General features: G+C 50.7%; 1 protein-coding gene across 5 annotated transcripts in view; it reads left to right on the forward strand.

Moving 5' to 3' along the window:
• SULF2 (sulfatase 2) overlaps nucleotides 1-14,663 on the forward strand; it is a gene marked incomplete at both ends in the record, with an annotated part of 59,572 nt that overhangs the window by 16,616 nt on the left and 28,293 nt on the right. The gene's annotated exons all lie outside the window — the stretch shown is intronic.

A 14,663-nucleotide genomic window follows, 5' to 3' on the forward strand; every position in this document is an offset into this window, starting at 1 on the left:
ACTCCGAAGCCAGGTGAGTTTTCGTTCTCTGTGAGTTGTTGCCTGAGACTAATGCTTTATTGACTTCAAACTACTAGCAGGGAAGACGGTTCCAGAAGGGCACGGAGTGGTGGTTGGGGGCTACAGTTGGTGTGGAGAATGGAGGGAGTGTATGTGGAGTGTCTGCAGAATGGCCTGGAAGTTGACTTGGCCATAGACTGTCCGCTGTGCCCCTCGCGCCCATTGCTCCTGCGCTGGGGGCTGGCAGTGCTGCATTTGGGGGGAGCTCTACAGGGCTTTTGAATCTCTTTATCTTGCAGGAGGTACTTGGGTGGGTTCTGAAGGCTCATCTGCCAGGATGGTTACCTGGGGCACAATTGCAATACAGTCACTTACCTCCAGCACCATTGCAAAATCCCCCAAGCTCAATTAATTTAATTTGTTTTGATTAAGATAAATAAATACTCCCCACCTTGGGTAAGGAGCCAAGGAGGTTATGAAATCAGATATTGGGGCTTGGGTGTGGTGACGTGGAGAGTTGCTCCCAAATGACAAGGGGCTTGTTCAGGTCAGTGACAAGGGGGATGGGTAGTTGAAAGTGCTTGAAACAGCCCTCCAGGGGGACCACCTCCCCTCAGATCCGCAGCATGACTGGCTGGGCTACGCTGGGGCAGGAGCAAGCCAATGGGGTGTGCGGACTCGTTCTATGACCAGAATCACCCAGAAAGTGGCTCCTGCTGAAAGAACTAAGAAGACCTCAATTCTATACAAGTAACTGGTTGGCCCCTGGTCTCTGCAGAAAGTCACATGTGCCAGAACTCACCTGGCCTAGGTGGAGGCAGCAGGACAGGAGGGCCTGCAGCAGGGTGATGGCACCTGTTGAAGGTTTGTCTGCCGCTCGCTCCAGGTGGTTCTAGCCATTCATGTGCAGGGCTGCCCACCTTTAAAAATTTCCAAACCTGAAATTTTATCTGAAATCTCCTGATTTTAAAGATTTGGCAAAACTGTTTTTAAAAATGTACATGGGGAGCCAAATAGAATGTCTGAGGGCTGAGGGGGGCTTACAGACCCCATTACAACCTCTGGCTGAAAGTTGTGTTGAATTCTTGAGGGAGACCAAAGGACCTTAGGTAAAGTCCCTAAAGGTGTTCTCATCAACCCCCCTCATTTGACAGCCAGGGCAACAGCAACCCAGAATCATAAGTGGGGTGCTTATGGCATAATCCATATGGAAACCAAGGCCTTGGGGGGCTCGCAGGAACTGTGGGATTTGCATCCGATGAATTGAGAGGGAACATGTGTCCTGCCAAAGCCCAGTGTTTCCAAATCATGCAGCCCCTGCAAGAAAAAGAACCATCTCAGGAACAGACATTCTTCAAGATGGATTTCCCAATCTTTATCGTTGAATTTACACAGCTCACCAAAAAAGCTGTTTCGCTGAAGAATTGCTTTCTTCCAACTGTGCTTAATTATTATACCCTCAATGAAGACTGCGAGCACAACGTCAGGCGTGAATCGCCACACAAAGGATATTTACATTTTTTGTAAAACTCAGCGAAAATATGATTCATGGTATTTAGAACGCCCCTCTCTGCAAGGAACTGCGTTCAAACCCCACTTCCAGAACTCAGAACCCTGAGAATGTCTGCTTACTTTCCATTAAATAGCGTGCTGCTTTCTTTCCATTGAACAGCAAGAGCTGTGTGTTTTCACTTTTTGCCTTGGCAGCCAAGAAGCTCAGATTTGAGTTTTCTATTAAGTTGCTGTTTAAAGCAAAAGCATCGTAAAATACCACTGTATGGTATTAGTTGTGCTGGTCATTGTCAGTCAGTGGGAAAAAATGACTGGAAAATACTCATGAATTCAAAATCCTTTTAGTTTGACTTGTCAGGCCCACATCCGCCTATAAGATGACTTCTCAGCCCCTCAAGGACCAGTGTCCATGGTTCTTACTGTCTGCAGGCACCTAAAACCCTGCGTTCTCGTGGTGTCTAGGGAAAGTTGGTTGAATTAGATTTAAGTGTGCGAGAGACCCAAGATAGCATTTATTGTTCTCTCAATTAAAAGTGCCTGCTGCTTTGGTGAGCCTGCCTCACAAATTGCCCAGACCTTCAACTGCTTCCTACCTCTCCTTCCTGCCCACTGGGGAGAAACAAGTCACATGAGAACTCAGATCTGCAAAGGAGTCTGGGAGATAGAGTCTTTATTCTGGGTGACCAGTTTCCCAGCTAAAAATTCTTTTACTGTAGGATAAGAACAAAGTGAATCCTCAGGGGAAGATAAAATCTCCACCCAGTGGATAGTTCTCAACTCTTTGCCTTTTGACTATGGAAGGTCAGCCTGAGCTGTGAAAGATTGAAACAGAAACATTCCTTCCATGAACCATGGACCAGCATTTCATGTGGATGGTGCTTTCAATGTGCTTATTTGGGTATTTTATCTTGAAACTACAAAGTTTTGAAAATTTATGGAACATCTAATGGAGGTTCAGTTATAACTGTGGCTCATCGGTTGATGCTTCGAGCAAATAAATTGATGATGTGTCAGTTGGGGTGAGGTGTAATTAGACAAATTTAAGTAATAGCGCAGTAAGATGTTCTCTGCTTGGATTTCAGTTTTCATGGCGAAATCATAAAGGGTCATTTTTGCCAAGGTGTTTGAGGATTTGATCAGTTTTCCCCGAGGAGCTTTCATAATCCTTTGACATCTGAATCTTCCCATGTGGGGTGCTTGTTCCCTTATCACCGTTTCCAGGGGTCTCTTCACTTATCTCATGGACCAGATTATTGTGTGTCATTGGATTTGCATGTGCTTGGAGCTGGCCTCCGGCTTCACTTTAATTAATTTCACAAAACCTTGCATCTTTTACAAGATTTGCAGTTTCATTTTGTCATCTTGCTTTGTGCTACCCCATGTTTGCAGTAGAGATTGACAAAGGATGAAGTCGGCGATGCTAAGTTTAAGCAGGATAAATATCAATTTGCTCATGGATATTTCTGTGTGTTGTCTCCCTCTAACTTTGGGGACTCAGATCTCCATATAAATACCCTGGAAAGAATAAATTACACCCTCAGTTTTTACAGAATGTACAGTCGTCTTTTAGCATCATCTGCCCTGACTGCACTCACTTGAGGGCAAGGGAGAGCACACCCCTCATTACAAGCCCAGGTTGTGCCAGGACCCCCAGAAAGAGTCATTTTCAGATTTGGCCCCAAGCACCCCAGTTATTGTCTTCACATAGAGCTGGGGTCACACAGAGCTGGGGTCAGCTGTGAACGTGGACTAGTTGACCATTGGCTTCCTTTGCCTTGGGTAGCTCCCCTCACTCGTGGGGAGGGGGTCTGTGCCTTGCGCCTGTCCTGGCCGGATGCATGGGGTGTTGGCGGAGGCCTCGGCACCCAGTTGCCCCCACACGCAGGAGGGCAAGAAGGTATCCCTGGGCGTTTTGGCCTCCCTGCCAAAAGATCCGTGCAGCGTGGGGGGAGTGGGTGTGTGTGTGTCTGCGTGTGTATCTGTCTGTCTGTCTGTCTGTCTTGTTTTTTTCCTAAGGTGGTTCTAGAACCGCAGAGCTGTGAGTGAGGGTGGTGCTGCGGGGCCGCCTCTGTTTTTATGTGGAATCATCCTTAGCCTCCCTGCTCCCCTGACTCTGTTTCCATTTGCCTTGACCGAAGCCCACACACCAGCTGCCACGTCCAGGCATTCAAACCTCTCGCCTCCAAGATGACTCCCAGTCTCGTCCCTGCCCTCCCCAGACACCTTGGTCTTCCCCTTGGCAGCTCCAGTGTTCCGGTTACTCAGGCCAAAACCTTAGTGTTATTCTTAATTTTGTTTTCTTCCTTTCGCATACCATGTTAAGTCCATCTGCCAACCCCCTAGTCTCCAGAATATTCCAGAATCTACTCTGCTGCCACCACCTTCATCTGCTCTCACTGCGGCAGCTGGAGGGATCCTGTCAGATCCAAGGTCAGATCTTATTTCTCCTCTGCCCACAACTCTCCTGTGGCTCCCCAAAGCAGGTCAGCACCCCCCCAAAGTCACCTCAGGGTCCTCACGATCCCCTCTCCTGACTCCTGTCCCTCACCTCTTGATCGCCTGGCCACCCCCCTTCCCCCAACTGCTCCTTCCTGTTTCGCAAACAATCGAGCAACAGCTGGTGGTTCTCACCTAGGGGCCTGTGCACGTATTCTTTCTTTTTCTAGAAATTTCTTCCCCTGTTCATCTGCAGGCCCTGCTCACTCACTCCCCTCAGCAGTTTGTTCAAACATCACCTCCTCAGAGGAGCCTGCCGTGACTGCCCAATCCATCCCATTGCCCCTGTATCCCTTACCCTGATTCATTTCCCTTCGGAGCCCTTGTCACCACTGCCGTCACCACGGCCCCTTTCGGTGGCTTCAGGAACCCTGCTTCCTGCTGTGTCCATGTCCCTGGCCCTCCCCACCCCTGACAGTCTCTTCTGCCATGCGTCTGCTTGGTTGTCTCACTTCTGACAGCCCAATGGCAGCGGGACAGGGTCTGTGTGCTCTGTCTGCTTAGTGTCCCCAGGGTAGTGCCCAGGACAGGTGCCTGTCTGCCTGCCCCCTGCCTTCCCCCAGCTTGTCTAGGTGGTTTCCTATTCCTCCTGCTCTCCCAGCCCCCTCCTGCCCCCTCGGCCTCTCCCTCTGCTCAGTCAGAGGAGAGACACCGCCCCTCCACCGCCCCAGACCCCTGGTACAGCTGCAGCCCTCACAATGGCTGCCTTCTCTCTGCTTGGCTTTTCTCCTGCTTTGCTGCATGCTCTTCCTCCCCCCTCAAGTGTAGGCACTCGCACGCGCACACACACACTGACACACACCCTTCTTCCCTCCGGCCAGCTGCCTGGCTCCCCCTCTGCTTGCCCCCTCCAGCCCGTGGGCATGTCGGCAGGAAGTGGGCCTTCCCCCTGCCCCTGCAGCACCCAGGATCCTGCCTTCCCCACCAGCAGAGCCGGGCATCTAGGGCATCTATCGGCTGGTGCCAAGCAGCCCTGTGCTCAGGCTGATCGGGGCACCCCTGAGGGCTTGTCCCTCCCACACCCCTGTCCATGCTGGATTTCTCGAAGCTCTGAGTCAACAGTCACTTCCTCTCTCCCATGCTGTCGAGTCTCAGGCACTGAGGCTGGAGTCCAGAGAACCAAATTCCTCTGCGACCTTGAGGCAAGACCCGGCCCCTTTGGGGCCTCAGTTTCCCCAGGGGTGCCATGGAAATGCAACACGTGTGTCTAAGTCATCCCGTGCCTCACTGAGGGGCATGTGACCATCCCCACAACAAGGGAGGGGCGTGCCAGAGCCCAAAGAGGAAGGGGCCCCTTGGGAAGAGAGAAGCAGACCGTGGTGCTTCTCAGCTTTTCAGAAACTGGGTGTGAGGCCAATGGGGCAGGTTTCTGTCTCTCCCCAGCCAACCCATTCCAGCACTTTCTCTGTCCGAGTCTCTTGGCTGGTTTTCCCATTTTCTGCAGCTACTATGAGAAAAGTACTTTGAACCAGGGGGCTTAAACCAGCAGAAACGGGCTCTCTCGTGCCTCTGGAGGCCAGAGTCCAAGATCAGGCGTGGGCAGGGCCTCGCTCCCTCTGAAGGTTCTTGAGCAGAGCCCTGGCCTCGCTGTTCCAGCTTCCGATGGGTGCTGGCCCTCCTGGGCCTTGCCGGGCTTCCGGCCACATGCCCCTGTCTCCGCCTCTGACTTCACCAGCCGCCTCCCTCCAGCTCCCTCCTTGCACGTGGCATCCTGCTCTGCATGTTCATGTTCAAGTTTACCTCTTCTAAGGACACCAGTCACCCATCAGAGCCACCCTGATTCAGCCTGACCTCATCTTAACTTGATGCATCTGTTGCCAAATAAAGCCACATCTGCAAGTGCCGGGTTAGGGCTGCAACGTATATCTTAGCCAGTTCTTTCAGGCTCACCACCCTAGTCAGTCCTCATGCTGACAGGGACCAGGTCAGAGCTGCAGAGCCTCAAAGTCACCCTGGAGCAAGCCCTGCAGAGAGTGGCAGGTCTTAGAAAACAGGCCGCCTCCCCTTCCCCACCTGTGCTGTGCTCTGCAACTAGCTCAGCCTACCCGCCAGACCCCGGCTCCCTGAACATTCTGGAAGGCATTAGGCTCAAATGTCTCAGCCCAATATAGTAACCCTTAGCCACAGGGGCCTAAAAATTAAATCAAATTTAGAATTAACATTTCTCGGTCACACTCACCTGGGTGTGAAGATGTGGATGGTGCTGTGGGTGGTGAAGAGAGATTGTGTGTTATGGCCAGAAGTTCTGGTGGGTAGCCTTGGGGTAGAGTTCACGTAAAATCTTTTGGAAGGGTGCGCGCAAACCTTGGAAAATATGACAGTAGCAACACTCATCAAAGGTACAAATTGTTGTGCTTTGCCGTGCCCAGACCTGTGCCATGTGCACTACATGATCGGTCTGTCTCATCCTCACACAAGCTTATCACGGGGGTGCCAGCCCCCTTTATTCCTGGAGGACCGGACCCCCTAAGCACAGTGCCTGCCTCCCCAGACCTTCTGAGTGCACCCGGGGCTGTCATAGGTCAGGGCTCCCACAGGTGAGGGCCCCAGCATCACTGGCTCCAGGCTGGGCCTGCGGCTTCAGGTTCTTGAGCTCTGAGCATCTGGCACATCTTGTCCCTTGGCCAGCAGGTCACATCCAGCTCAGACCTCGAGCCCTTGCAGGATTCACCTGTGCTGTGCACCCCGGGGAGATCAGGTTCCAGGCAGGACTGAGGACTTTGCACACAGAAGCCAAACCCAGTAGCAGGGGCAACGCCAGATGTGCCCATTCGTCAAGGACTGGGCTCTAGAGTTGCCAAATCTCCTGATTTGTCAGAAGTGTGATATCCAGATTTTTATGTGAAATTGCTGAGATTTCGAATGTGGTCTAGTCACTCTTTTTAAAAATAAACACACAACACCTGACAGGTCCAAAGCAAACACACCTGTTGGATAGCTTCCACCCCCAGGCCAATGGTTTGCAAACTTTCTTCTAACCTGGTGGTTCTCCAGGGAGCACACCGCCCCCTAGGGGTTAAATCGATGATGGCATTTCTGGTGGGAATTAAAGCTAGGGGTGGGGCTGCCTCCCCCCATCCCCCGCCGCCCAGCAGAGACCAGAAACCTTAGATCCTCTGCAGGGTTGAGTCTACACAGCCCCCAAATTGCCTTGCATTCCACATGGCTTTTGAGCTTTCTACCAGATCATTCCTGTGAGTGGATTATCCCCCCTCTCCTTAACGCCTTTATTTGTGAAAAATCCACCAAGCTTTAGGTTTCTTTAGCAGCCCCTTTTTTATTTAATTGTTTTAGCTTGGCATTGCAGTGTCACGTTTAATATGCAGAAAACATTTTCCCCACCACCAGCCTGCATATCCCCTCTGACCCTGCCTCCCTCCCCCTCCCTCTTAAGCTCAGGAAGCTCACTTCATTGATTAACATCTCTAGTTGCCACAGGTATTTTAGTCACGTCGTCGGTTGCGTGTGTCACAGAGCAGGCCCCAGCTCGGTCCTGAGAGGTGGTTTCTCCTCCGTTGCTGAAATGTCTTTGTCGTCTGACCTGCCTTCCTGCATGTCCTTCCCTGGAACTCCCTCCATTTCATTGCAAATGGCAACCTTTCGTCTCTCCTTGTGGCTGAGCAGTATTCCAGAACGTGGGTGCGCCATGTCTTCTTAATCCGGTCTGCTATCAATGTGCAGTGAACGGATTCTCTGAGGATTTTTGCTTATCTGAGCTTTACCCCTAAGTCTACTTTCTCTATAAACACTGAAGGTGTTTTGCACAGTTTTAATACACCCTGATGTGATAACTAAATGGAGGACACATCAGACTTGAACGTGAAACTTTTCCAAGAGTCATTCCTTATTGCTGAAAAGCCCCACACTGGTGACCATGGCATGGGGGCATCTGAACTGCAGGTGCCACAGGCCCGTCCCGCTGCCTGGCACCTGTCACAGTCCAGGGCCGCCTACTATGCCACCCTGCCTCCTTGATGGCTGTGCTCGAGAAAGTCCTTCCAAACTTTTTCGTGATTATAAATTGTCTTTTTCTTGTAGACTGCATTTAGAGCATTATATTTGGAAATGATGTGTATGGGTGGCTTTTGTTACCTATAAATTTCCTTTCGGGAAAACAAGGGAGCAGTAACCCAATATTTGTCTAATGACAAGACGCACTCTTTGAAGGATCAGCTTAGTGTCAGATTCCTCTGAGGTGATAATTAAATACCAGTTGATTGACAGCCTCCCCGGGCCTGATTCTAAGGGTCTGTGGTGGATTTTCTCCCCCTTCTCCGTCCATCCTTCCAGACAAAATCACACTTGAAAAGGGGCAGAAAGATTTGCAGAGACAGCCCCGCCCGATGTTGACTCAGCAGGCGATAAAGCCGCGAGCCCCCCATGCCCTGCTAATCGCGTTTCCGGGAAATGGATGCGCTTGTGTCCTCATTTGCTGGAACTGCACGACCCTCCCAGGGACGGGTGGCTGAGGCCTGCGTCTAATTAGAGGCCCAAGCAGGCTGCCCTCCGCGCCTCTGCGCCGCTGGGGTCTCGGGGTCATCTGCCACCCAGCTTTCCTCGATCGCAACAGCCTGGCCAAACACAGGCAGGCAGAACACAGAAGCTTGGGAAAGGATAGGGAGGCGGCCTTCCCTCCAGTGTTGGCTTGTCCCTGCCGCTCCCCATCAATTAGCCATTCCTCCTCCCCACGCAGCAGCCAGAGGAAGTTTTGAGAAATGAAAATCGAACCATACCACTCTCTGCTCACAGTGCTCTACTGGCGGCCACTGCTCTTAAAATAAGCTCAGCCTTCCCGCCGGGGCTGCCAAGGCCTGATGGCCTCTCTGTCTGCATCTGCCTCTCTCCCTCCCTCTCTGACCACATTCTTTGCTGTTCCTCAGTCGTCACCTCGCCTCCCCACACCCTGTCACCCTACCAGGATACCTGCTTTGTGTCCCTTGTAGGATTTACTACCCCCTCGAAATTACTGCAGGCCTTTGAACTTATCTCTGGCCTCCTTTGTTGGCTGCTGTGTCCCCCACCCAGGGGGACACAGTACCTGGTAGGATATTGGAAACTCAGTGAAGAATGAATGGATGACTCTCAGGCCCTAGACTGGAAGCAAACAGAAAATGAGAACAAGATGAAATTTGGATTACGAGCTCCCTTTTCCAGCATTAAGACATACTGAAATTAGTTCAGGCAAATTTAGCTGAGTCCCAGTGCTCGAATAGCGTCATCTGAACCCTGTCTTCTGCTTCTTGGATTTTCTTTTCTTTGGCTTGGCTTTATTCTTAGGAAGCTTCCCCCTTTGTGATGGCAAGTTGGCCCCCAGTAATCACTGGTCACTGGGGGGGGGGGGGCAGGGTAGTGACCTCCAAATGAAAGACAGCCACTTGCTGGTGGCTCCAAAGGTCTTGGGGAGGGCTTTCTTTGGCTCAGCTGGGGTCATCTGTCCCTCCCTTACCTAATCACGGAGGCCAGGTAGATGAGATACTCTGGCCAGGCCCAGATCATGTGCCTAGCCTAGAACTAGGAACTTGAAAAAGCCTTACCTGAACAGGTCATGATGGGGGTGGGGTGGGGAATGTTTCCCTCAGAAGACACATTTACCAAAAGTCAGTAGAATGGATGCTGGGAAAAAAAAAAAAAAAAAAAAAAAAAACCAAAAAACATGTCTACTACAGAAACGTAAATCCAGCGTTTCTCTCTCAGCCCCCAGCTATCCCTGTTTCCAGCACAAAACATCTCTTGGTGAAATTATGCCCCAACTTTCCTCATTTTCCCCCCCACGGTTCTCAACTGGGAAACATCCCATTTCTGGCATCCAGAACTTTCATAGCTTTGATTTATTACTTTGTATAACAATTTGCATGTAGTGTATTTTCAAAAGCTGAAAAGACTCATCTTGTAACCTTGCAGGCAGCCCAAAGTTAAAAGGCTCCAGTGACAGAATATCAAAACTGCCCCAGCCCTAAGAGCTTTAGGGCTCTGGGCTTATTTAATGTGTTTCTTCCCAGCCCTGCTTCCTCAGCCAGTTTGTCTGCCAAAAATACAGAGACTTCAGTCCTGTGGCATTTTGCATCTAATATTTATAGCATTCTAGCGTTTGCAAAAGTGCTTCCTTCTCATTTATTACTTGTTCCTCAGGAGACCCCAGATCCATGTACAGAAAGTCGGTGGGATTATTCTCTTCCGTTCAGACCAAAAGCCTCAAAAGTCAAATCACAGAGGGTGATGGTCTCAGAACCCAGGACCCATCTGCTGGTAGCTGGGCTAGAATCCAAATTCAACCTAGACCAAGCAGCTCTGTTCTGTGCCCCTGGGAGCCAAATTCAGATCTTTAAAATAGCATCCAACAGCCCGAGTCCACACCTGAACCCCAAATATGTTCAGTTTGAGATATAAGGTGTTTCCAGATTCTGCACATCTCAAAAAAAAAAAAAAAAAACCATGATGATGGTAGAAGTCTTGTCAAAGTGGCAGCATTCCTGAGTGGCAGAGGTCAGCAGACTGCAGCCCATGAGGAGCTGCCTCTTGTTTTCATAGATAAAGTTTTATTGAAACACAGCCATGCCCATCTGTTCACCTATGGTCCGAGGTTGCTCTTGCTCACAGTGGCAGTTGAATAATTGCAACAGAGATCATGTGATTGCAAAGCAGAGTCCAGCACCCAGGCCCTCCTCACAAGTACCTGATTCTCTCGCTGGTGCTTTTACCTCTTTGCAGCCACGGGACCTCCTTGGCAGCTGTAAAAGCTGTGGATCCTTTTCAGAATAATATTTTTAAACTAAATGTATAGAAAAAACACAGTTGCAAAGGCAGCCAGTGACATCAAGATTATTACATCACGAGGCTTTACAAGCAGTGATCTGTGTGCTCCTGTCCACGCTAAAAAACCTGATGTGCTGGTTATTTAGCTCGTAACTTCGGCAATTTCAGTGTAATGCTGGCTTAAATGATGTTTCGAGATATCTGTGTTAACTGTAATGTGATATGAAAATCCCCATGACTTCACTGGTGATAAAAAAAAAAAAAACCCACAGGTACCGCTGTTACAGTGATTTGTTGCCTTCATTCATTATTGAAGGAGATGCTAGTTATAGAATAATGAAAATAAATTAAACGTCGTTTTCCTGTGCAGCTTCACAGACCGCAGATTCAGAACCCCTTCCTCAGGGGATTGCATTTAGTTCCGTGGCATTAATGCTCCCTCTCCTGACACACCCATATTCCCCGCCAATTCTGACCTTCCCCTGAACCTGGGGCAGGTATCCAGCCACCTGCCCTGTCTCACCTGGGCATCTAACCAGCACCTCAAGGTGAATGTGTTTGACCTCAGGCTCTTTCATCATTCCCCTCCACCCTAGAACCTGCCCCCTGCCTGCTGTGGTACCGGAGATGATGCTGGGTCTGCCCTTGATGCTTGGGCACTGAAATTGACCTTGACTTCTCTCATTTCTTTCCCACCCGCAGCTGATCCGTCAGCAAACCCTATCAGTTCCACCTTCAGAAATAGCCTGAAACTAAGCAAACCCCCAGCCTCCAACTGGTTGGAGCCACCCCTGCCTCTCTCCTGAACTCGGGGCGGGGAGCCTCCACGAGGCCCACTTCCCCGCTCAGAACTGTCCTCAACCCTGGAATGCAGGCTCCACGGGGTACAGTTTTTGCTGCTTGTTATTTTATTTGGCTTTACTCAGTGGCGCTCCTCATACCTATCCCCATGCCTGGCGCACAGGCAGTGAGTGCTCTGCTGCTGGTTGGTGAAGGGGTGATCGAGTGAGGGACTGAGTGAACACGTAACCTCATGATAAGTAATGTGATTAAAAAAAAAACCAGTAGCAGCATCGGGGGCAGCTTCTCTGCATTTGCTCACTTAAGGCTTCCCATCAATTTCGTCAGCCAGGGTATTATCCTCCCATGTCCACTTGGGAAGCTGAGCTGATAGGTAGACGTTACTGGATTGAAACCGGGCTGTGTCAGAGCCCTAAACCCCACACTTCTAGAAAAACAAATCTTGGTGATGTGTCCAGCTCCTTCCTGGGTTCTCACATTGATGCTTTGGGAAAGCAAAGGGCGCTGGCCCTGAGAATAGCCTTTGTACCCCCACCGTGACCACAGATCTGGAAGGATGGAACACAGGGGCCTCAGCCAGTCTCTTCTTCCTGGGGTTCTGGTAGACAGGACTTTGGAGGTTGAGCCTTTGGAAGGGAAGTGAGCTGACCCTACAGTCCTTAGCTCTCATTCCTGCCTTTGGCCGTGGAGCAGTCTGCTTGCTTGCTGCTTCCGGTCTCCCTGCCTCTCCCCGCCCCCCTGAGGGATAGGAGCTCTCCAGGCTGCTGTGGCCACTCTGTTGACCAGTGGTCTAAGGTTGTAACCCAAAGCCAGACTGGAGCAGACCCCCCAGAACTGCCTCAGCCACTTACCCGTGGTGCGATGTTGGGCATAAAGGGACTTCACCTCTTTGTGCGTCAGTTTCTCCAGCTGTAAAATGGAGACCAAAATAGCATCTATTTCACTGGGTTACGGCAGAACCTCATCACCATCTCAACTAGCTGTTCTCAAAGTGGGGCCCCTGGAGCCCCAGAGCCAGAATTCTTTCTATGATGATATCAAGACATGGGTGACCTGCCTGTGCATCCTCGTTTCCTTAGAGGTGCCCAATGTGTGCTGGAAGGGATATGACACCCCCATAATGATCAGAAAAGAGTTAAAACTCTCCTTCCTTCTCCATGGGTGTATCTGTGTGATGCTGGTTTCTCATCAAACAACCAAAACAACGTACCACAACAGCTTGAACATAGGAGGAGACGGCGCCTCTGCTGTCTTCTCATTGACGATACTTGCAAAAATGTAAAACAATACGGCTCTTCTCACATTTTATTTTGTTTTTGGGAAAACATAGTTCTCGTTTTCAAAATGTATGCGAACAAGTGCTGGGTTCATTACTACTCTTTTTAAATGAATCAGTGTTTTAAATTTCTCAGTTTTCATTTCCAATATGGTTCTCTCACTGGATAGAACCAACATAAGCGAAACTCTCTGGGGCCTGGATGATTTCTGAGAGGACACGGGCGCCCCGGGCAGCAAAGCATTTGAGAACTACCCCTGTTGCCGCAGTTTTGGGGCCTGCTTGGGTTTGGCAGAGCACCCCTGGTGAATTTTCCCCCTGCAGAGGCCACAAAATCAAACAGGAAGCCCGAAATTTAACTGCCCCACTGGGCCCCACAGGTGTTGGGAACCAGAAGCTGCTGTTCCCTTTTCACTGAAGTCTCTTAGGTCAAGAATCAGTCCGGGGCAGAATCTGATAGGCCAACCTCAGGCACGCACCACCCTTGGCTGGGCGTCTTTGTGGAAGGTGCTAGGAATGCAGTGGCTGTGACTGTAACTTGTCAGAAATTGTGGGGCAGAGAGGGGGCACAAAGAAAAAGACTGAGTGTGTCTGTGTGTCTGTGTGTGTCCGTCTGTCCAGTCATGTGTGCATGTGATTGTGTATCTATTGGTCTGTTGGCTCCAGAATGTGGGGTCACTGCCAGATCAAAATGAATAAATAGTTGGCGGAAGGTCAACCATGTGTAGCTTGACTCCGCCGTCCGCTCTGGAGCATTGTGATCCTTAGTTATTTATCAGTGATCTGGAGTGTAGACTATGGGTGGAGACAGTGCAGCTGACACGCACTGAGAGACACCAGTGTCCTTAAGATCATTGACAGTTCCACCCAGGTGGGCTGTGATGCGGAGAGAAAGTCCCCCGGGCTGCAGGTGCTGCGAGTCCCACCACTGCCACTCGCAGGCAGAAGCTGCGGCTCACAGGGAGCCGCCCACCAAGCTTGAACCCAGACAGTCTGACTGCAGAGACAGCTCCTGGCTCTGCTCCATGCTGCCCATGTTTTCCAGCAGGAAGGGGAATGGTGCCAAAAGGTGGCCTTCAACAGCGTCCCCATGCCAGCCCAACTCACTCTTTAGCAGAGAGAAATGACCCCAGACTCCTGCTAATCCCCACCCTCCGCCTCCCCTGCATCCAAAATGACGCCGCCTCTGCCCTCCTGTGCCAGATCTACCACCAGCTAATCTCAGCTCCGGTTGCTGCAAGACACAGCTTTTAAAGACCACAAATTCGATTATTATGAGGCAATTTCCGTTAGATTCAGGGTGAGGAGAGATAACGGGAGGGCCTGATTCTCCCATCAGTCTCTGAATGGTTCCCCGGCAGCACTTAACACAGATTAAGGAGAACGCAGCAGCCTGGAGGGGAAGCAGGCAGCCGGGGCTTTCCCGCAAAGAACCCCCTGCACCCGCCTGCGAGACCCAGAGAGCGGGTAGGAAAGGACTTGGAGGTTACTGATGCCCTCGAAGTGGGGAGGGGGGTGATTCTGACACCTGTCTTTGCAAGGACTTCCGCGAACAAGGTGTTCAAAGAGCAAGAAGGTGGTGAGAAAGGGAGACCCATTGGTGATGATCAAAATAGGTGGGGCTTGTATATTTCTAAGCCATTCACAACCCTGGGGTGTAGAGGCCGTGACTCTCCTGCTTTATAGAGGGGGAAACCCCGGTGCCAAGAGAGGAAATGACAGGCCCAAGGACACGCAGCTTTGACATCGTGACCTCACCGTGAGCTCTTTGCCCCGCATCCCTTCCTCTGGGACATCTTGATCCTTTCCATCTCAGCCGCTTTCC

The sequence above is a fragment of the Talpa europaea genome, assembly GCF_964194135.1.
Source record: "Talpa europaea genome assembly, chromosome: 11".
NCBI classification, from domain to species: Eukaryota; Metazoa; Chordata; class Mammalia; order Eulipotyphla; family Talpidae; genus Talpa; species Talpa europaea.